Source organism: Dasypus novemcinctus, chromosome 9 (genome assembly GCF_030445035.2).
Source record: "Dasypus novemcinctus isolate mDasNov1 chromosome 9, mDasNov1.1.hap2, whole genome shotgun sequence".
Classification (NCBI taxonomy): Eukaryota; Metazoa; Chordata; class Mammalia; order Cingulata; family Dasypodidae; genus Dasypus; species Dasypus novemcinctus.
The window spans coordinates 54,121,080-54,140,242 of NC_080681.1; the positions used below are offsets into that span (position 1 = coordinate 54,121,080).

Genomic DNA, 19,163 nt, shown 5'->3' on the forward strand with positions numbered 1-19,163 from the left:
TGACCCCTCAATTAAAAATATGTGCTATATCAGTCTCTGGTTCTGCTCCTGAAGTTGATGGAAACTATATTGCAGTTTCAAGCTCCTGCAGCCAATAATGACTCGGTACAGCCAAGTGTACAATGGATATCGCCTCCAGACTGGCACTGTTCCATGGTGCCAGAGAGCACTATGCACCAGGCTAGTAGAATACTGGAAAATCTCTGGAATACTGGAAGGATGCTGCAACTTGCTCACTGCATTGAAGAACATGCTAAGTGGAGCCATGATACCAGGAGACTGTAAGTAAAACTTAAACACAATTGGCATTATGGCCTGCTCTCATGGAGAGATAACATGTAAAGTATTACAAACCTGAAACTCAAAACTAATAATTGCAACTCTGAATCCTTATGCATTAAGTAATACATTAGTTAATATTAAGTGCTGTACTTTTATCCTGTACTAAATATATGCCTAATAATTGTAATGTTATCTTTTCTATTTTGGATCAAGTGCAGAAGTATATTAGACATGTTAAATTCCTGGTAAAATCATTTTCTAAACAGTTAATAACATGTCTATAGAATAAGGTGGCAGTCTCAGCCAGTCTCAGTTAGCAAAAGTGAGGCTTGCTTGCTGATGGTGAGTCACCTATTGAACAAGTCAAAATTGCTAGAAATTGTACAATGAAAACCAAGGTGTAAAAATCTTTATTCTGTAGTTCTGATCACTCCCACAGGTGAAAACTAAGAATATTTCCAAATTAGTGTTCTAATCCTGAGTGAAGCCAGTTGCCCAGGGAGTGCCAGTTCACCAGGAGCATCTGACAAAGCAAATGAGTGTCGATCATTGAACAGCTTGGAATGTGTCTTCAGACAAAGCTAAGTGTCTGTTGCAATTTCTCTCTAAAGATGGATAACTTAAAAAAGAGCGTATATGCTGTTCCCACCAGCTTTTGGGGAATGCCATCTTTATAGGCACCTGACCTTGTCTACCTCTGTAATCCAATGTGTCCTCTTTTGAAAGCAGGTATTCCAAAATTTTGATTAAGTTTGTTTCTTTCAGAGTGAACATCTTATTAACCATATGAAAACTTCATCCAACTTCGTACAGAATGCCAGATCCATCTTCCTCCAGTTAGAATAAATTAAAGAGTTTTACACCTTATTAGGCAATGACTACAGCCCATGGCCAGCAGGAAGCAGTTACAGAAAAGAGATCGTCTCCCTTCAGCACCCCTTTTAAATTAAAGGTGTAAACTCTTTAAAGAGTAAAATAAAAGTAATAGATGGATCTGGAACCTGACTGGAAATCCACGTGAGTGCCAGTGGCAGCAGAATAACTGCGGGAGGCCCCTGCCCAAGATTCTGCTGTCCAGAATGAAAAGTTCTAAACTTCTAAAAACGGTCCTTGATGCTGTACTAAAGACTGATAAATAATCAGTCAAGACAACAAACAGTCATCCACCTCATAGCTACAACAATAATTATGCCAAAGCTTAGCAAGTAAACTTTGACAAAGGGGGGGAATGATGTGGGCTATGGGTGGAAGGCTCTTTGTCTCTTCAGAGATAACTAAGTTGTTTGACTTGTGGGTGTGAAACGGTAAGAGGCTGCAGTCCTGCTCTTAGGGACCAGCAGGCTCCAGTCCCAGGAAATGTTTAACAAGGCAAGGGCTATAAACTTTAAGTATTTAGGGGAAATGCAAAAACCAAGGCTTATCTAAAATGTCTGGAGTCCTTGCTAAAAGCTTACCTAAGATGTGAAAGAGATATATGCTGATTGGAGCCTATTGAGAACTGAAACAAGGGGACCATTTGACCTTTCCTCTCTGTATAAAAGACGTTTGAAAATCTTGTTCCGGGCTCGGGATTCAAACAGAAAGCTCCCGAGTCCGGCCGGCCGTCAATAAACCATTTTTCTTTCTCAAAATCATTACTGAGTCCTGGCCTCTCTATACTAAAATAATTGAACTTCTCTTAAATTCCACAACATTATCACCTACAAAGACATGTTCAATATGTCCAGGGTGCATGGTAATGTTTGGATATACTCATAGTGGCAACAATTAAAAACCACAGTAGGGGGGGTACTGGGTTCCTGGCCAGTGGTGCTCTGTCGTGGTCCCTAGGGGAGCAGCGACAGTCTCCCAGGTACAGTGGTGGGGACCGGGAGGGAGTGAGGGTTCAACAGTGAGCCCCTGATACTAATGACTATGCTTGTGAGCTGATAAACCCAAAATAATAACAAGGCCTAGAGCAACTTTGTGCCTGGGAATTTCCTTCTGTCAGCCTTCATGTTACTCAAATGTGGCCAGTCTCGAAGCCAAACTCAGCATGTAAATGCAATGCCTTCCCCCCAGCGTGGGACATGACACCCGGGGATGAGCCTCCCTGGCAATGAGGGACCACTATCAACTACCAACTGATGATGCAACTGGAAAATGACCTTATACGGAAGGTTCAATGCGGATCAGCAGAATATCCATGTCTACATAAAATACCATGACTTTAAAATGCTGTTTGACCTAAAGTAAGGGGGAAATGGAAAGGAGAAATGAGTTTATATGGCTACGAGTTTCTAAAAAAGAGTCTGGAGGCTGGCAGAAGGTTTGCCCTCATGCACAACTGAGCAGAGTCAGAGAGACAGATAAAGCAGATACAACCCCCAGATATTGGTTCCTTTGAGGGCTAAAGAGACCCATGGGAGTTATGGTCATGGCCGATGGGGTTAACTACCAGGGCAGATGGCCCCTCTTTGGAAATGGTGTTTATGTGTGATGAATCTGGACTCAGATGGGATCTCCCTTCATAAGACTTTCATGCTAATGTGCTGGAGGTGCAGTTAATGTTGGGGTTTAAGATATATTTAGGGGATTTGAATCTCTGGACTGACAATGTGATAGCCAGATCCTGAGCCTCAACAGACTCCAGCACCTACAATCTGATTTATTGGACTTACCACACTCAGCTAAGATGGAGGTGAAGAAGGACAACCACCACACCATGGAGCCTAGAGTGATTACAACTGAAAATGGGAGGATTGCATCCAGCATCCAGGTGGAATCTGAGCCTCCTCTTGACATAAAGGTGCAATGGACACAACCAATCCAGTGTCCACATAGAAGAGGTGGCATTGGATTGGGAAAAGTGGACATAATGGACAAAGGGTATGGGGAAAGGCAGGAAGAGATGAGAGGTGGAGGCGTCTTCGGGACATGGAGCTGCCCTGGATGGTGCTTCAGAGGTAATCACCGGACATTGTAAATCCTCACAGGGCCTACATGATGGAATAGAGGAGAGTATGGGCCATGATGTGAACCAATGTATATGAGGTGCAGAGGTGCCCAAAGATGTACTTACCAAATCCAATGGATGTGTCATGATGATGGGAACGAGTGTTGTTGGGGGGGGGGAGAGGGGGGGTGGGGGGGTGGGGTTGAATGGGACCTCACATATATATTTTTAATGTAATATTATTACAAAGTCAATAAAAAATAAAAAAATTAAAAAAAAAAAAAAAAAAAAAAGACATGTTCAAGTCCTAATCCTCCAGTCCTCTGGAGGTGAACTCATCTGCAAATGGGCTCTTCAGAAATTCTATTAGTTGAAATGCCAAAAGGAATCAGGAGGGGCCTTAATACAATATGACTGGAATCCTTAAAAGCAGAGGGAATTTGGACACAGCAGGAGGAGATGGAAATAAATGGCCATGTGATGGAAGCAGAGTGAGTTACAGATTCCTGGCAAGCCACTACCCGAACACTACAGACTTCAGAGAAAGCACGATCTTCTAGACACCTTGATTTTGGACTTCTAGCCTCTAAAACTCAGACAATAGATTCCTATTGTTTAAGTCAACCAATCGGTGGTGGTTATTATAGCAGCCTTGGCAAACCAAGACACCACTTCCCAGGGAACTCTGAAGCTGGGATAGTTGACTAGAGACAAAGGGGCCAGGTGTTGGATCCCCATGACAGAACAGTCACTGACTATTGGCTGCCTCCCTGGGAAGAGGCATAACCTTGGGCTAGGCGGCTCCCTTTAGTCAAAAGTGATTCCTGTGGAGAGACTCAGATGTGAGCCAACAACAGGCCATACTCTGGCTGGCTGGGAGAATGAATGCCTCAGCTCTGAAGGGACTAGCCAAGTGGCGTCCTACAGCATCCATGACATGGATACAGGCAGCATCAAACTGCTATGACATTTATATTCCTTTGATATAGTTATAAAAGAATGGTAAACCTTTAAGCTTAAAATGCCCTGTTTTATAACATGCTAGAAATTATATCTGTAATTGCTATTTAAACTTATGAAAATGTTTAGATATCAATTAACAATGTGTGAGGGGGAACTGACAGTTTTTCGAAACTCTCTTAAGGGATTGAGAGCAAAAATATTTGAAGACCATTGGTGTAATGGATGAGGTAAATAGCACAGGGCAGTATTTCTCAAGCTATAAAGCATGTCACCCATCATGGATGAGTTGCCAAATTTTTTATTAATGTGTAGAGTTTGTTTTGGCTACATACTGTTAAAGTGATGCCAGTCAGAAAAATAAATGAGTGGTCACGCAGCTTGGTGTTGCTACAAGGAAGAAGTAAAGGTCCTGGCATAATGCCGAGCTGTTCCTAGGGAAAGAAGTATGCCTCTTGAATGCGAGGTCAGGGCTGTCAACAGTTGTACTCAGACAGCAACTCAGTGCTAAAGAGCAGGAGTCGGCAAACTTTTTCTGTAAAGAGACAGATAGTAAATAGTTTAGGCTTTGTGGGACATACAGTTGTCACTCCTCAACTCTGCCATTGTAGTGTGAAAACAGCCATACACAATATTTAAATGAATATGGTTGTATTCAAATAAAACTTTACAAAAAAAGGCAGAGTGAAATTTATTTATAAAAAGAGGATTTGGCCAGCAAACTGTAGTTTGCCGACCCCTGCTAAGTAGCAATCAAGTGAATAGTTCTGCAACTATGTAGACTAATTCCCACCCCTACCCCAACTCCAATATTCCACAGAAATTTTCGTTTTCAAAAGTATGCTTTAACACAAAGATTTGGAAACAACGAGCATAGGGAACCGGTTGTCCTTTGATCTCCTTGGTGGAATGGATGATTTATTAGGATTTCCCTTTCCTTTTAAGATTATTATTAAAAAGTTTCATGTTAGAGTTTTAATCCCTCCTTTCCATCCTTCTCCATCTTTGCTGGTACATCTGTTAGAATGCAAATGTGAGATGTTGTGAAGAAGGAAAAAGAAATTATAGAGTTCTAATAATTGTATTTCATTTAACAGAGGCAGACTTGTTTCTCAATAGACTGTCAGCTCCGTGAGAGAGGAGACATGGTCTGTTCTGTTCTTTTCAACGTGCCAAGAACAGTGACTGGCACATGGCGAGTACTCAATAAATATGCAGTAAATGAATTAATAAATAAGTTGAATTAAAATGCAGACTGGAGTAACATGGATATATGTTGTTCTGAAATTTTTTAAGCCCAAATTTGATGGTGTTGATAGGGTTCAGAGAATATCTTAATTTGTTGACTGAAGGGCAAATGATAATTATAATTATTATAAAACTTTAGTAGGGACACTAGAGATCATGGATTCCACCTGTCACTCTTATGTATCAGATTGAAAAGCAGAGGCCCAGAGCGTCTGAGGAGTAGGTTGTACATTGGCTGGGGACCAAATAAGGAGCAGAACACCTATCTTGAGTCCAGACCTTCTTTCATAATACTTCCAATTAACCAGATTAGAGGGACAGACTAGAAATTTTTAATGAAATTCACTTCTGAAAAATTCCCCCTTTTTTTTTTTAAAGGACATCTAATTTAGTTTTTGATTTGCAAATACTGAAGTACAAGTTTCCAAATGCACTGTAAGGTGATACATTTTGTTGTCTGGATTACAGATATCCCTGAGGTTTGTAATTCCCAGTGACAATGCCAAAGTTTACAGAGACAGCAGAAATCCCAGATATGTACATGTTGATTGTAATGCATATAGATTAATTTGAAGAAAAAATTATCTCTGAGAGAATGAAGGAAAATGCTCCTCTCTCAAAGAATCATAATGTTGATGGCTCCCTACCTAGCAAACGGCTCTTCTGTAAAATTCAACAAATTACAAACCTATGTAAGCATAGACAAATTGGCTTAACCAACTCAAATCTAAATCACTGGTTCTCAGTTTTGCCTGCCCATTAAAAGTCTCCTGAGGAGATTTTTTAAAAACTCAAGGTTGGAACTCAGGCGTCAGGATGTTACAAAATTTCCCCAGGCGATTCCAATGTGCAGCCAAGGTTTCACATCACTGGCCTCAAATTTGAATCTCTAATAAGATTAAAAGATAGCATGTAAATGTGATTTTAGAAACCTAATTTAAATCATTATAATACAGCTTAAAACATTATACTTTCATGTTTTTACTCATTTTACTCTTTAGTTTTTACATTTTACTTTATTACTCAATAAGTTTCACAATGCTGTGAGAAAGATACTGTTAGACCCATTTTATAGTTGATAAAACTGAGGCACATGCTCAAGGTTATAGAGCTAGATAGTATCACACCTGGGTTTCAATTTAGGCAAAATGATACTCTCTAGAACATGTCCTCAAATTTTAGTTTGCATTTGAATCAAATGGAGGACTAGTAAACTAGAATTTGCTGGAATCTACCTTCAGAGTTTCTGATTCAATAGGGCTGCTGGGGACCTAAGGTATTTCTAACAAGTTCCCCGGTGATGCTGATGTTGCTGCTCCCAGGCCAACACTTGGAGAACCGGAGTTCAAACTCTTTTAAAAAGGCTGGTTCTGATGCTCACTAGAGTTTGAGAACCACAGCTCTGAATGGTTTTCAGCCGAGGCTGCACTTCTGATCCACTGGAAGGTTTTTATAAAATCCCCATGCCAAGGATGCACCCAGACCCTTGGGCTCTCTGGGGGTAGGGCCAGGCATCATGATTTTTTTAAAGCTCCCATGCAACTCAGCATGAGAACCACAGCTTTAGAGTCCACTGACTTAGTTACAATGCTATATCCTACCCTCTACATGCTGAGATGAGGGTTCCAGTGCCAGCACTACTACAATTACAAGAATTGCAATTGGGGGATTTTTCTGTCACCCAAAGGGCAGTATTTGAGTTGTGCGCTATTAGTCTGCAAGATACTGATAAACATCCTTCCCTTCACTACTTAGGACTCTTCTACAGGGGAATGCTTTTCCCATGATAGTTAAATTCTATTGTTTTCAAATCTTAATCTCCATTTACAAACCATATAATCTGTGATGCTGAGTTCTGGTGATTTGTGGCTGGTGTATTTTCTAGGTAATTCTAAAAATTAGACATTATTATTACTATCATTATTTCTTTTATACAGAGTTGTTGTTTAGATTTCTCTACATGTTTTCTGATTTCACTATTCACCATTATCTTCTTGGTCAGACCTTCCTCCCAAGATTATTTTCTGTCTTTCTGACAATAAGTGATAAACTTGATCCTAATTTTTTTGGAAGATAATTTTACTGGGGACACAGTTCTTGGTTGACAGTTATTTTCTCTCAGATCCTTGAAGACATTTTTTTTAAAGATTTTTAAAAATTTATTTCTCCCCTCGCCCCCCTCCGCAGTTGTCTGCCCTCTGTGTCCATTCGCTGTGTGTTCTTCTGTGACCACTTCTATCCTTATCGGCAGCACCAGGAATCTGTGTTTCTTTGTGTTGTGTCATCTTGTTGTGTCAGCTCTCCGTGTGGACAGCACCATTCCTGGGCAGGCTGAACTTTCTTTCACACTGGGTGGCTCTCCTTACGGGGCGCACTACCTGCGCGTGGGGCTCCCCTACACGGGGGACACCCCTGGGTGGCACGGCACTCCTTGTGCGCATCAGCACTGCGTGTTTGGGCCAGCTCCACACGGGTCAAGGAAACCTGGGGTTTGAGCCGCCGACCTCCCATGTGGTGGGCGGACGACCCATCCATTGGGCCAAGTCCGCTTCCCAAGATCCTTGAAGATATTATTTCATTGTTGCCTTGTTTCAACTGATATTGTAGAAAGTCTGCAGAAAGTCTAAGTGTCCTTCTTTTGAGATGCTCTATTTTTCCTTGATGGATGCTTTTAATATCATCCATTTTCCTTAAAGTACTGTGGTTGCACTACAATGTGTACCTAAAATGTATGAATTTCCTTTTGTTTATCATTCTTGATATACATTGTGTTCCCTGTATGTGTGGATTCTTTTATTAGTTTGAAAGTTTTTGGCCATTGTTTCTTCAAGTTGCTTCACCTTCATTTCCTCTATTACTTCCTTATGGAAATCTGATTAGACATTTGCTAGACCTTCTAATTCTATGATCCAAATCTATAAATGTATCTTTCACATTTTCCACACCTTTGTTCTCACATGCTGCATTCAGAGCAAGCTGCCAATTCTTTTCTTTATTTATCTGTGCCTAATCTTCCTTGTAATTGCATCCACTGAACTTGTGGTTTTAACAATTTTGTTTTCTTCATTTCTTAAACTTTATTCAGTCTTTCATCCAAATCCTTTTGATTAGTTTTATTGAGCACATTTGATAGTAACTTGCAGCTTGCTGTTTTTTTCCTGCTTTATGTGATTTCATTTTAAAAATTTCTTTCAATATTTTATATGTAGTTATTTTCCTTTCTGAAATAGATTCTTCTACTATCTGGTGGTCTGGTTCTGTAGTTTGTTATTTCTGCTTCCATTCACGGTGGTTTGTTTCCAATTTGTGTGTATATAGTTCATCTTATTTTATGGGAGTTTAAATCCAGGAGTCTTTCCTCCTGGGAGAATTTATAGGTATTTTTGCCCAAGTCCAGAAAGCACTCTAGTTGTGAACATTTTATCTCCTTTTAGGGTACAGCTTAATGTGTCAATCTTCAATAAATCTTTCTCTCCTTATTTTTGGCTCAAAGCTTAATCTTTCTTTTTTTTTTAAAGATTTATTTTACTTATTTATCCCCCCCCTTGCCGCTTGCTTGCTGTCTGTTCTCTGTGTCTGCTTGTCTCCCTTTGTTGTGTCATCTTGCTGTGCCAGCTCTCCGCAGGTGCAGGCCATCAGCTCTCTCTGGGTACAGGCCAGCCTGCCTTCACAAGGAGGCCCTGGGAAGTGAACCCAGAGCCTCCCATATGGTAGATGGGAGTACAATAGGTTGCGCCACATCTGTTTCCCTTAGCTCATCTTTTTAAAAAAGAGTTTCCTTATTTCCTACAAGGTCAGTAATAAAATAAAAACTGTCTAAGTTTTATGCAGAATCTGCATGTATTTTAGTGGGAAGACCCTTCAAAGTATCAAGTCTTTCTATCATAAGAGACAGTTTTTTTCAGATACTCTTTTAAATAATTACACCATTTAGTTGCAAAATCAAAGAATATATGGGAAGTGGACTTGGCCCAGTGGATAGGGTGTCCGTCTACCACATGGGGGTCCACAGTCCCTCCTTGACCCATGTGGAGCTGGCCCATGCGCAGTACTGATGCACGCAAGGAGTGCCGTGCCACGCAGGGTGTCCCCCGCATAGAGGAGTCCCACACGCAAGGAGTGCGCCCTGTAAGGAGAGCCACCCAGCGGGAAAGAAAGTGCAGCCTGCCCAGGAATGGTGCCGCACACATGGAGAGCTGATGCAGCAAGATGACGTAACAAAAAAGAGATACAGATTCCTGTGCCACTGACAACAACAGAAGCAGACAAAGAACATGCAACAAATGGACACAGAAAACAGACAACTGGGTGGTGGGGTGGGGGAGATAAATAAATAAAATAAATCTTTAAAAAAAAAAGAATATAAAATTTTTTCAATTTATAAGTACAAGTTCCCAAGCACAAGGTTTGCATTGACTGTGAAGATACTAGAAAATGAGACTTGATTTTGCTACAAGAGAAGCTTCTCAAATGTGGTTTAACAAAATTGTCTTAAAATGGTCGTGAAGAGATTTTAAAATTGCAATGCTCTTTTTAGTGGCATTTAACATTATAATACATTTTTAGTGGCATTTAAAATTGTTATGTTCTTGTTAGTGACTTTTTTTTTCCTTATTGCAACTCCTAGGAAGGGTTCACTTATGGGTCAAGGAACAACTGGATTATATGAGGTTTTAGAGAAACAAAGTTAAATTTTTTATCTTCTGTGTCCCATTTTTCAATTATTTTCACTCCCTTGTAACTTGCCCACTGACACCAGTAAAATGAGAAGAGCTCAGGGCCTCTGGATTTAGAGATGTGTAATTAGTCTCTTTAAAAGAGGAGAGTAGATGAATGTCAATTTCCTGGTTTTGAAATTTACTATAATGATGCAAGATGTTACCATTGGGAAAAATTGGGGGAAAAGTACAGGAGACCTCTCTGCATCTTTTGTGCAAAGTCCTGTGAATCTATCATAGTCTAAAATAAAAAGTTTTTAAAAAATTGGAATTGAAACTGGAGTTAGGTCTAGAGGAATGGGGGATAAGATGGAAATATATACCTGTCTCTGGCGGTGTTAAAATTAGAGGGAAGGAAGTCTTTGTGGCACAAAAACAGTGTGTCCAAAGCCCCATCTACTGCCAAAGGAGCATTCCTTTTCCTGCTGTGTACTCTGTTGTGAAGATCCCTGAGTGACTTGGCAGCATAATAGCCAGTTATTTAAGGGTGCAGAAAACCAGTCCCTGGAGACATAGCTAATAGCTCCATTTAAATGTTTAGTGATATTTTATAGTTATTAATGCCACACTTTACAAATAAACATCATAAATTAGGTGTTTATTCGTAAAAATGAACTCCATGGAGTCTGTAAAAATAGGAGGAAACAGGACTTTTAAGGCAGAATGTTTAAATTATAAGGGAATAAAGAAGGATTTGTTTTTTAACCAGCTAAGAATATCTGTAAACATCTGTAAACATTCCTGCTTATTGTGCAATATGGCTTGGATTAATTGCAATGTATGGTTGTTTTAGGAATAATCATTCTTATTACAGTAGTAAGACTATTGACAGAAAAACTGCAAGGAGTTGTCTTTCTGTGATTCTTGAGCTATATTAATGTTTTAAATCAATTAAGAGCTTAATGGATAGGGTAGGGAAAGGAACAAACTAATTAAACCTCAGCAAACAACTTTAACAGTTTCCACTACTCTCTACATATTACAGAATTTCCATTTGTATTAATAACTTATTACTTCTATTAAACATCCATTTTCCTTGAAACCTAATTTTTCTTCAGTGGAGACTAATTAATTAGGACAGTCTTTTTTTTCAGCTAGCCAATTATTTTTAATTACTAGAATTTTTAAAAATGTGCTGTTTTTCCAAAGATTTGACCAGTTGAACCTTTCCCAGGTATGCATTGACTTGGTATTCCAAAAGATGGAAGGTTTTTAGTGAACATGTGGATTGACTGTCTACAGGACAGTAGGCTAACTATTTGATGCTCCATTACTCCTCATCCTAGTGTTCAACTTGGTGCCTTTCCAGTCCCCCAGTCTTTTGCTCTTGTTTTTTATTCAGTTTCCTTGCTCTTACTGTACAGGACTATGAGTTGAAGATGGGCAGATGGGGTTCTTTTATGGCAAAACTTGAGCATTTACTTCTTTGTTCATCTAGTACTGATACTAAAAATGTGAGCAGCCAATATGTTAAGAGCTGTGAAGAGTTAAAAGCAAAAGCTTTTCATCCTTTAGAACTCCAAGGAGGTAAGGGGAGCATAAAATAAAGGAACAAGAAGCACCATAGAGACAGTTCGTTGGGGGTGGTTAGTAGTACCCTTTCGGCAACTAGGACGCCAGTCCTCTTCATCCAAGTGCTGGAGCTTCCTGAAGAGGTGCTAAAAAGTCCCTTTCAGCTCGCAGGGAGACACTGAATAAGCAACAAAAGGAGGAAAAGAATGTCAGTAATGATGCAAAGACAAAATATGAATATATTAATAAGGTAGGAAAAGGAATAAGTAGACTGGTAAACAAGAGAAGTAAAAAGAATTTAAATGGGTACAGAAATAAATGAGTTTATAGCTATTTACAGCAAAGGCAGCAAGGGCCTAAAAACACAATACTAATTTTGTTGGTGATAAGAGTACATGTAAAGGGCACTGTTAAGCAGAGAAATTCTGAGCACAACATCCCACATGTAACAGAATGTGAAAAGTGAAAATAGAAGAGATTCAAAGGGCTGAAAGAACAGGTAAAGATTGTAATCTCAGCCTTTCAGCTGACTAAACCCATTCATTCATTGTTAATTAATTTTTTATTTTTTAATTTGATCATTTAGTTGTTCATCCACAAACCACTCAGTAAGGAGGAACTAACAGTCCAACTTAAATTCATTTGCATATGTCCACACTAATTTGGCCCATACTAGTCTATGTTTTTTGATCTCACCAGAAAGCAGAGCTTGAGGCAAAAACTCATATGCTACTTTCTCATGGAAGTTCAAATGAGGAATTGCTAATGAGGAAGGAAAAGAGGGAGGGCAAAACATAGGATGCTGTTTGGCATCAAGGACAATTGCCAGTCTCACCAAATTGTCTTCTGAGGCTCCAAGAATGACTGTACTTCAGGACAATGGTCTGGGATGGAGAAGGGAGAACTTATTCATTGGCTCCAATCTCTCATAGGGCAAAGGCTTTCTCTACAGGCCTACAAGCATTAACTGCCAGGTTGAGTTGCCAAGGCCTATAGGACTTAGGGCATGTCTCCTCCACACAAGCGGAGCTCTAGGGTAGGAGGTGAGAAGAAACAGGGGCTCTTCCCCACTTAAAGTTGCTTTATGGTGATGGTGGGTCGACCCAATGGCCAAGGCTGGGTGAGGACAAGGATCTGCGGTAGCACCTAAGAGGTGCCTAATTCATGTTCTTGGAGAGATTAGTAATAAACTGTTTATGTTTAAACTGTATTGTAAATACAGTTATAATTTTATCCATGTTGTGCTTATTGCATTATTCTCATACTGTCCTTTTTGTTATATAGTCTCAATTGCAGGACCCTAATTTAGGGCTTACGTGCCTTACAAACACTTTAACTTTCTCAATCATTATGGGACATTTATCATGTGCCTGACACTGTGATAAATGATTTTCATACATTATTTCACTTAATCATCACTATGAGGTAAGAATATTTCTATTCACTTTACAGATGGGGATTCTGAGTTTCGGAGAGATAAAGTAACTTGCCCCAGGAAAGTCACACAGTGAGGGAAGGAGGCAGATATTCACCCAAGCCTGACTTTAAAGCTTATACCCTTAACCCATCTCCCAATGTTTCTCAGATATGGTCCTGGGACCAACAGCAGCCATCTGGAACTTGTTAGAGATGCAAATTCTTACTCTGTACTTCAGAGCTTCTTATTTTGAACCTCTGGAGGTGAAGCCCACAATCTGTGTTTTACCAAAGCCTATAGAGATTCTGATGTTCGATAAGTGTGGAAACTGCTTTATGCTATTCTGCCTCCTAAAGTTTCCAATCTGTGTAGGGTAAGCATATGCCACCCAGTGTCCCATTCACTTTTATTCTGATCATCTCAAAGTATCTTCAGTCCTCAGTCTTTATATTGACTCTTTTTCCTTAAACTCATTTTAGTTTCATAAAAGAAAAAAAATCCCTTTTAAAGACGAGCCTGATATTCTTCACTGTGGATTAATTTTTGAAGTGGTGTTAAGCAGAGCATGGATTATTATGAGTAAAAAAACTGAAAGGCAAACCAATATCCACATTATTTTCATTGCATTTTGTGGTCTTGCTTGAATCTTACCCTTTTCTGATTTGTTGAGATAAAAGAAGAGATGGAGGTCAGTGGAATTAGTGAGTTTAAAAGTCTTCTTTAAAGATGGAAAGATACCTTTCTTCTGCATAGAGCCCATTGCTTAAAAGACAGATATTTGAGATAATATTCTTTTTATCTCACTAATTAAACATACAGCTAGGCTGGGAGTGCTTTGGAGATGTGTCCTCATCAGCAGGGCCTGGCACCCATGGCAGAATTTTAATTCAAGAAGCCTAATTTAATTAGCACCCCGCCACTGGGTCAGCTGCTGTGCCTCCTTGGATCTCTGGCCTGAGGAGAAATGTGCAACCCCTGCTCTTTTATTTCTTGTTAGCCTCATAAAAGGTAGGATGTCTAAAGGGGGAGAGGAACTTTGCTTCTCCATCATGTTTTGAGTACAGTGCTAATTGAGCTGACAGTCTTGGAACAAAGTCTGTGATTGCTGCAGCTGAGCCTTGAGCTTGTAACTGGTGAAGGGACTGCAAATGTCAAATGGCTCATCTTTGCCCTTGTGGCTCTTGAAATATGCAAGGGAATTGATCAGGGTGAGCTCTCCAGTCTGCATGCTTGAGTAACTGCAAGCAACACAAAACTGGGAAGGAAAAAGGTATTCAAATCCTACTGGTAATAGCAACAGTGTATCTTGCTTTCCCTACCCAGTGTGCTAATGAGGAAAGGAAAATGTGAAACTCCTTGGCTTCCTTAATTACTGTGCTTTGCCCTCATAACTTTTTTGTTTCTGCTCATCATGGTGAGAGTCTTGCTTCTGTCAATCATTTCTTGTTCTTTCTGAGTAGAAAATAACAATGTATGTTTTTTAGCCTTGGGATTATCCCAGCCCCTTCTCTTCCATAATTATAACAGAGAAAATGAGGATGATTTTTTTTTTTTTGGTTTTACTTTGCAATAACAAGCCAAAGCAATCAGTAAAGGTTTGTTCTTTCAGTCTCCGAAACTTCTCCTAGAGAAGTTCCCAAATTTTCCTCAGAATGACATGAATGGCAGATTGGTTCACTTTTACCACAATTCTGAATTGTGAGCATTTGCTGTTTCCTACTTTTTCCTCCATTGCAGTAAAGGCAACCTTGTGTAGTGAGCAAATTATGGACACAGTTCAAGACAAACCTAGTTGTGAAACCTGGCAGCATCCTGTACTAGCTTCAATTATTACTTACCTTTCAGAGCATGAATTCCCTACTTGTAAAATAAGGAGGAAAAATCTTCCTTTCCAAGGCTATTTGGAGAATTAAGTGAAATAATATACCTAAAAATAATCTAAAACCATTTCAGCCATCTAATAGGTGCTCAATAAATGTGAGTTTTCTTCCTATTTTATTTAGCACCCCAACTTGCTTAGAAAATTCTTTCTGATCCTTGCACTTGGCTTAAAGAATTTGATTTCCTCTCTGAATTTACTTCAGCTATAAATAAGACATCCTTACTGAAGGCCTCTGGATATTGGTTCAAACTGCCTTGGAAATGTAAGCTCCGTAGCTGGCCTTTTGCAGAGTCAGAGTTTTTAGGGACTTTGATGGTTATTTCTACAAGAGAGTCTCCACCGTTCTCATGCTCTCATTTTGTGGTAAAGCTCTTTGGCTGTAAGGTGATATAACGGTAACAATAAACACCACCAATATTTACAACAGCATCTGCTAAGATGGACCAGGAGCTATACTAGGTGCTTTACATTATTTGCAATCCTTATAGCAACTCTACAAAATAAAGTTTATTATCACTATCTTACAGATTATAAACTGGCATTCAGATGGGTTAACTGATTTGCCCAAGGTCATAGGACTACTGTGGGAAGTCTGATAATTCCACAGCCGAGTCTGAGAGACTCCACCTGCAGGCTCAGCTCTGCTTCGTAGCTCACGCTGGAGGGGTGGAGTGAGACTCTGCCCCCGGGCTGGGACTAGGGGGGAGGGCGGCGGATTGGTTCTTCAGTACCGGTACCGGGAAAGAGTGCGTGGGGCGGCGGGTGAATTAAGTCCGGCCTCGGCCCGCGCGGGCCACTCACCGCAGGTTAAAGGTGGAGCCCAGGAAGGAAGGCCGCAGTGTCTTGGCCGCCGTGGCCACAGTGTAGGGTGGCTGTGCCGAGTCCTCGTCCCAGTTTGGGTCCTTCTCGGCGGGAGGCACGTTCTGGTACATGTCGTCCACGGATAGCAGAGACACCTGGACCAGCAGAAGGGAGGGCAGCAGGTCACCTAGACCTCTCCTCCCCTCTGCACCCTGGCTGAGAACTGGCGGAGAAGGTCAGGATCACCCCTGTGCACCTGCAAGTTGCGGGCTCTGAGCTGGTTGGTCTCAAAATCGTTATCATTCTCACCATAGGGGTTGATGATTTGTTCGGCCACCTGCAGGTGGCAGAAATAGGGTTTTCTGAGCTCAGAGCTCCACTCTGTCCCCAAGGTTGGGGTGGGCCCTGGGCCTCCGTCTCTACAGAGCAGGCTGCCACGACCACCGCAAGGGCCCACCTTGAGCCAGCCAGCATAGAAGAAGAACTGCAGCAGCGTGGTGAGTGGCACGTACATGTCCAGGTCTCCGAGGGCAGCAGCTGCCTCCTGGCCTGGCCCCAGAGGCCCAGAAGCCCCTGCCTCTGGTTCCACAAACTGGCAGCCAACCAGGGAGAGGCCAAAGAAGGAGTGCACTGCTATGGTCACCACCTGGAAACCGGAAGCCAGACTCAGGGCAGGGGGCGATGGGAGAGAGAAATGTCCCTGCCTCTGAGGAGCTGTGGCAGCGTCTAACAAGTAATTAAACATATAGCAGGATGTGGCACCACTAAGAGGGCATGGGGTCTCTCCCTGGTAGGGGTGGAAGTAGGCTCTGGGCATGAGCCCTCGGCTGTTCAGTGCCTAATTTAGCTGAACCTCCCCAGGGCTGGTACCAAGTCTAATGCTCCTCGGTATCTCACAACCTGGGGCATAGAGTAGGCACTGCCTTGAGGTGGTGATAGGCAGTTACCTGGGTGTAGACGAGAGGGATGCTGATCTAATCATAGTGGAACAGCAGGCTGCACTTGGCGCGGTACTTGTTCAGCTCCTGGTGAAACAGCAAGAAGAGGAAGTCAACAGAGGTGAGGAAGGAAGAATGGGGAGGGAAGGGGGTAGCCCACACAATCTAGGCCTGGAGCTCCTCTTCTCAGAAGTGTTAGGCTGGGGTGCCTGGGATGGGAAGCAGTTTTGCAAAGGGGTCGCCAGCATGGATGCTGGCGCCAGAATGTATGAATCCCAGCTCTGCTAACTAGCTGTGTGACCAGCAAATTTCTTTTCCACTCTGTGCCTCAGTTTTCGCATCTGTGAAAGGGAAATGATAGTTACCGTATCTGTGGCAAGGGTCGTTGTGAGGGCCAGAGGAGGTCAAATAGGCAGAGTGCTTCCAACACTGCTTGGTACAGAGTTAGCATCAATGAGTGTTAACTACTGGAATTATTAATCCGGTTTGCAAAGGTGGGGGGAGGAGGGCAGGCAGGCCTCCTCCTTGGCCCACTCACTTCCAGGAGCAAACAGAGAGCGATGTCATCCCGAATCCGCCCATCCCCCGGGCCTGGGCGGCCAGGTTGGTGCACCAGACGCAGGGGACCCAGTACTTGTTGAAGTCGGATTTCAGGCTCTCAAACTTCTTCCTCTCTTCCTGGGACAGGAAACCTGCGGGAGTAAAGTGGGTGGGGCTCAGAGTCACCCTCTGCGGCTCGCGAAGCCGCTGCTCCGCTCTAAAGCTGCCCTCCGCGCCCTCCACGGGGCCGCCTGAGGGCTCCCCTCTCCGGGGCCCTGGAGCGCCCCCTGGGGTCAGACCTCCCTCCCCGGAAGGCGCGCGCAGGGCACGGGCATCCGGCCGGGGACCGCGTCTGGGCGGCTGCGGGCCACGCACCTGCGTCCACCGCGTGCTCCAGGGTGGGAAAGCGCTTGAGCACGCGGGTGCTGACAGAGCGCAGCGCCAGCAGGGAGCCGAGCTTGGCGTAGCGGGTGAGAGTGCGGCGCAGCAGGCGGCCGTGCTGGTCCCCGCCGTGCACGCTGGCGGCTCTAACGCACAGCAGCTGGTCCGGCGCCGGAATACTTGTGTACTGGGCACACCAGCGGTTCACCACCAGGGTCACGTAGAAATCTGCTCGGTCCCCAGAGATAGTGGGGGGGGGGGGGGGGGAGGGGGGCAGGGAGGGAGCAGCAAGAGAGGATGAAGGGCCTGGAGGTCAGGGTGCCCTGCCCCCAGCCAGAGGGCTTGGTCCAGGCCAGGTTGAAGGAAGGCAGGGGGCCCACCCGCACTGTCAGGAGGGCAGCCTTTTCCTCTGGTGCTGCCCTACTGGGCCAGGCCAGGAGGAGGGAGGAGTGCAAACTTCTTCCGGCAGAAGAGGACTCACCTGAGAAATGGGGGTCATTTCTGCCTCAGGGGGCTGTGATGAAAGGCTCCTTGTAGCAGTTTGATATTATTGATGAATTCCAAAAATATTGGATTATGTTTGTAAACTGATCTTTTCCTCTGGGCATATTAGATTATTGGATTCAGAGGTTTACTTGATTAAATAATCAGGTAAACCTTGTGCCAGTAGGGCGTTGAGCCCCCACCCTTGGTAGTTCCAAAGCCAAGTCTGAGAGATAGAGGGAGAGAGAGATGGAAGAAAGGAAGGAAGGAAGGAAGGAAGAAGAGAAGGGAAGGAGAGAAGAAGGAAGGGTAGGAGGGAAGAAATTAAAGAAAGCGTCAAGAGAGAAAGAACTTGTCATTTCAGATCTATTGTTTAGCATTAGCCTTTTCTCTTACTACAAGCACCTTTTTCTTTTCTCCGTCACAGGAATATGTCAACTTTGGAAATAACTTAACCCAAATAATCACAATGTTGGAATAGCTCTCTCCTGGTGCGTTGCAATTTGGCTTAGAATTATAACTAATTGAACATCTTCGAAATGAGCTCAGGGCAGCATGCTTGTGGAAAAAAGCATGCTAAAACATGATTGTAGAAGTTCATTTTTACCAGCAGAAAAAGGAAGCAATTAGTGAGACATTTTTCAACAAGGGAAAAAGAAAAGGGGAGAAAAGAAAAGACACATGAACTATGGTCTCAAACTCTAAGACGATCCCTGGACCCATGAAGGGTATAGAACTGAAAAAGAGTTTGCAAGCTACAGGTTGGCATCTGTGAAAAGGTTCCTCTTCTCATCAAGACACATTAGTCTCATTATTTGCAGATGCTTGACAAGATGAGAGCAGAGGAAAGCAGCAACAGAAGGAAATGCAGTATGGAGGGAAGAGGAGGCTAATTAGAAGATACAAAGAAGGGGAGCTTGACAAATCTATTCTAGAAAATCTCCTCTAAAAGAGAAGCCTTTCAGAAACAAACAGTTCTCCCTCTAGATGTGACCTCCATTCAGGGGGACCCAGGGAGGACATTTAATTTACCCAACACAATCTTGATTGTATATGTATCTGACAT

At 42.5% G+C, this 19,163-nt stretch overlaps 1 pseudogene; it reads right to left on the reverse strand.

The window, feature by feature from the left end:
* Window positions 1-15,942: 15,942 nt before the first annotated feature.
* LOC101439890 (bestrophin-4-like) lies at window positions 15,943-19,163 on the reverse strand (annotated as a pseudogene).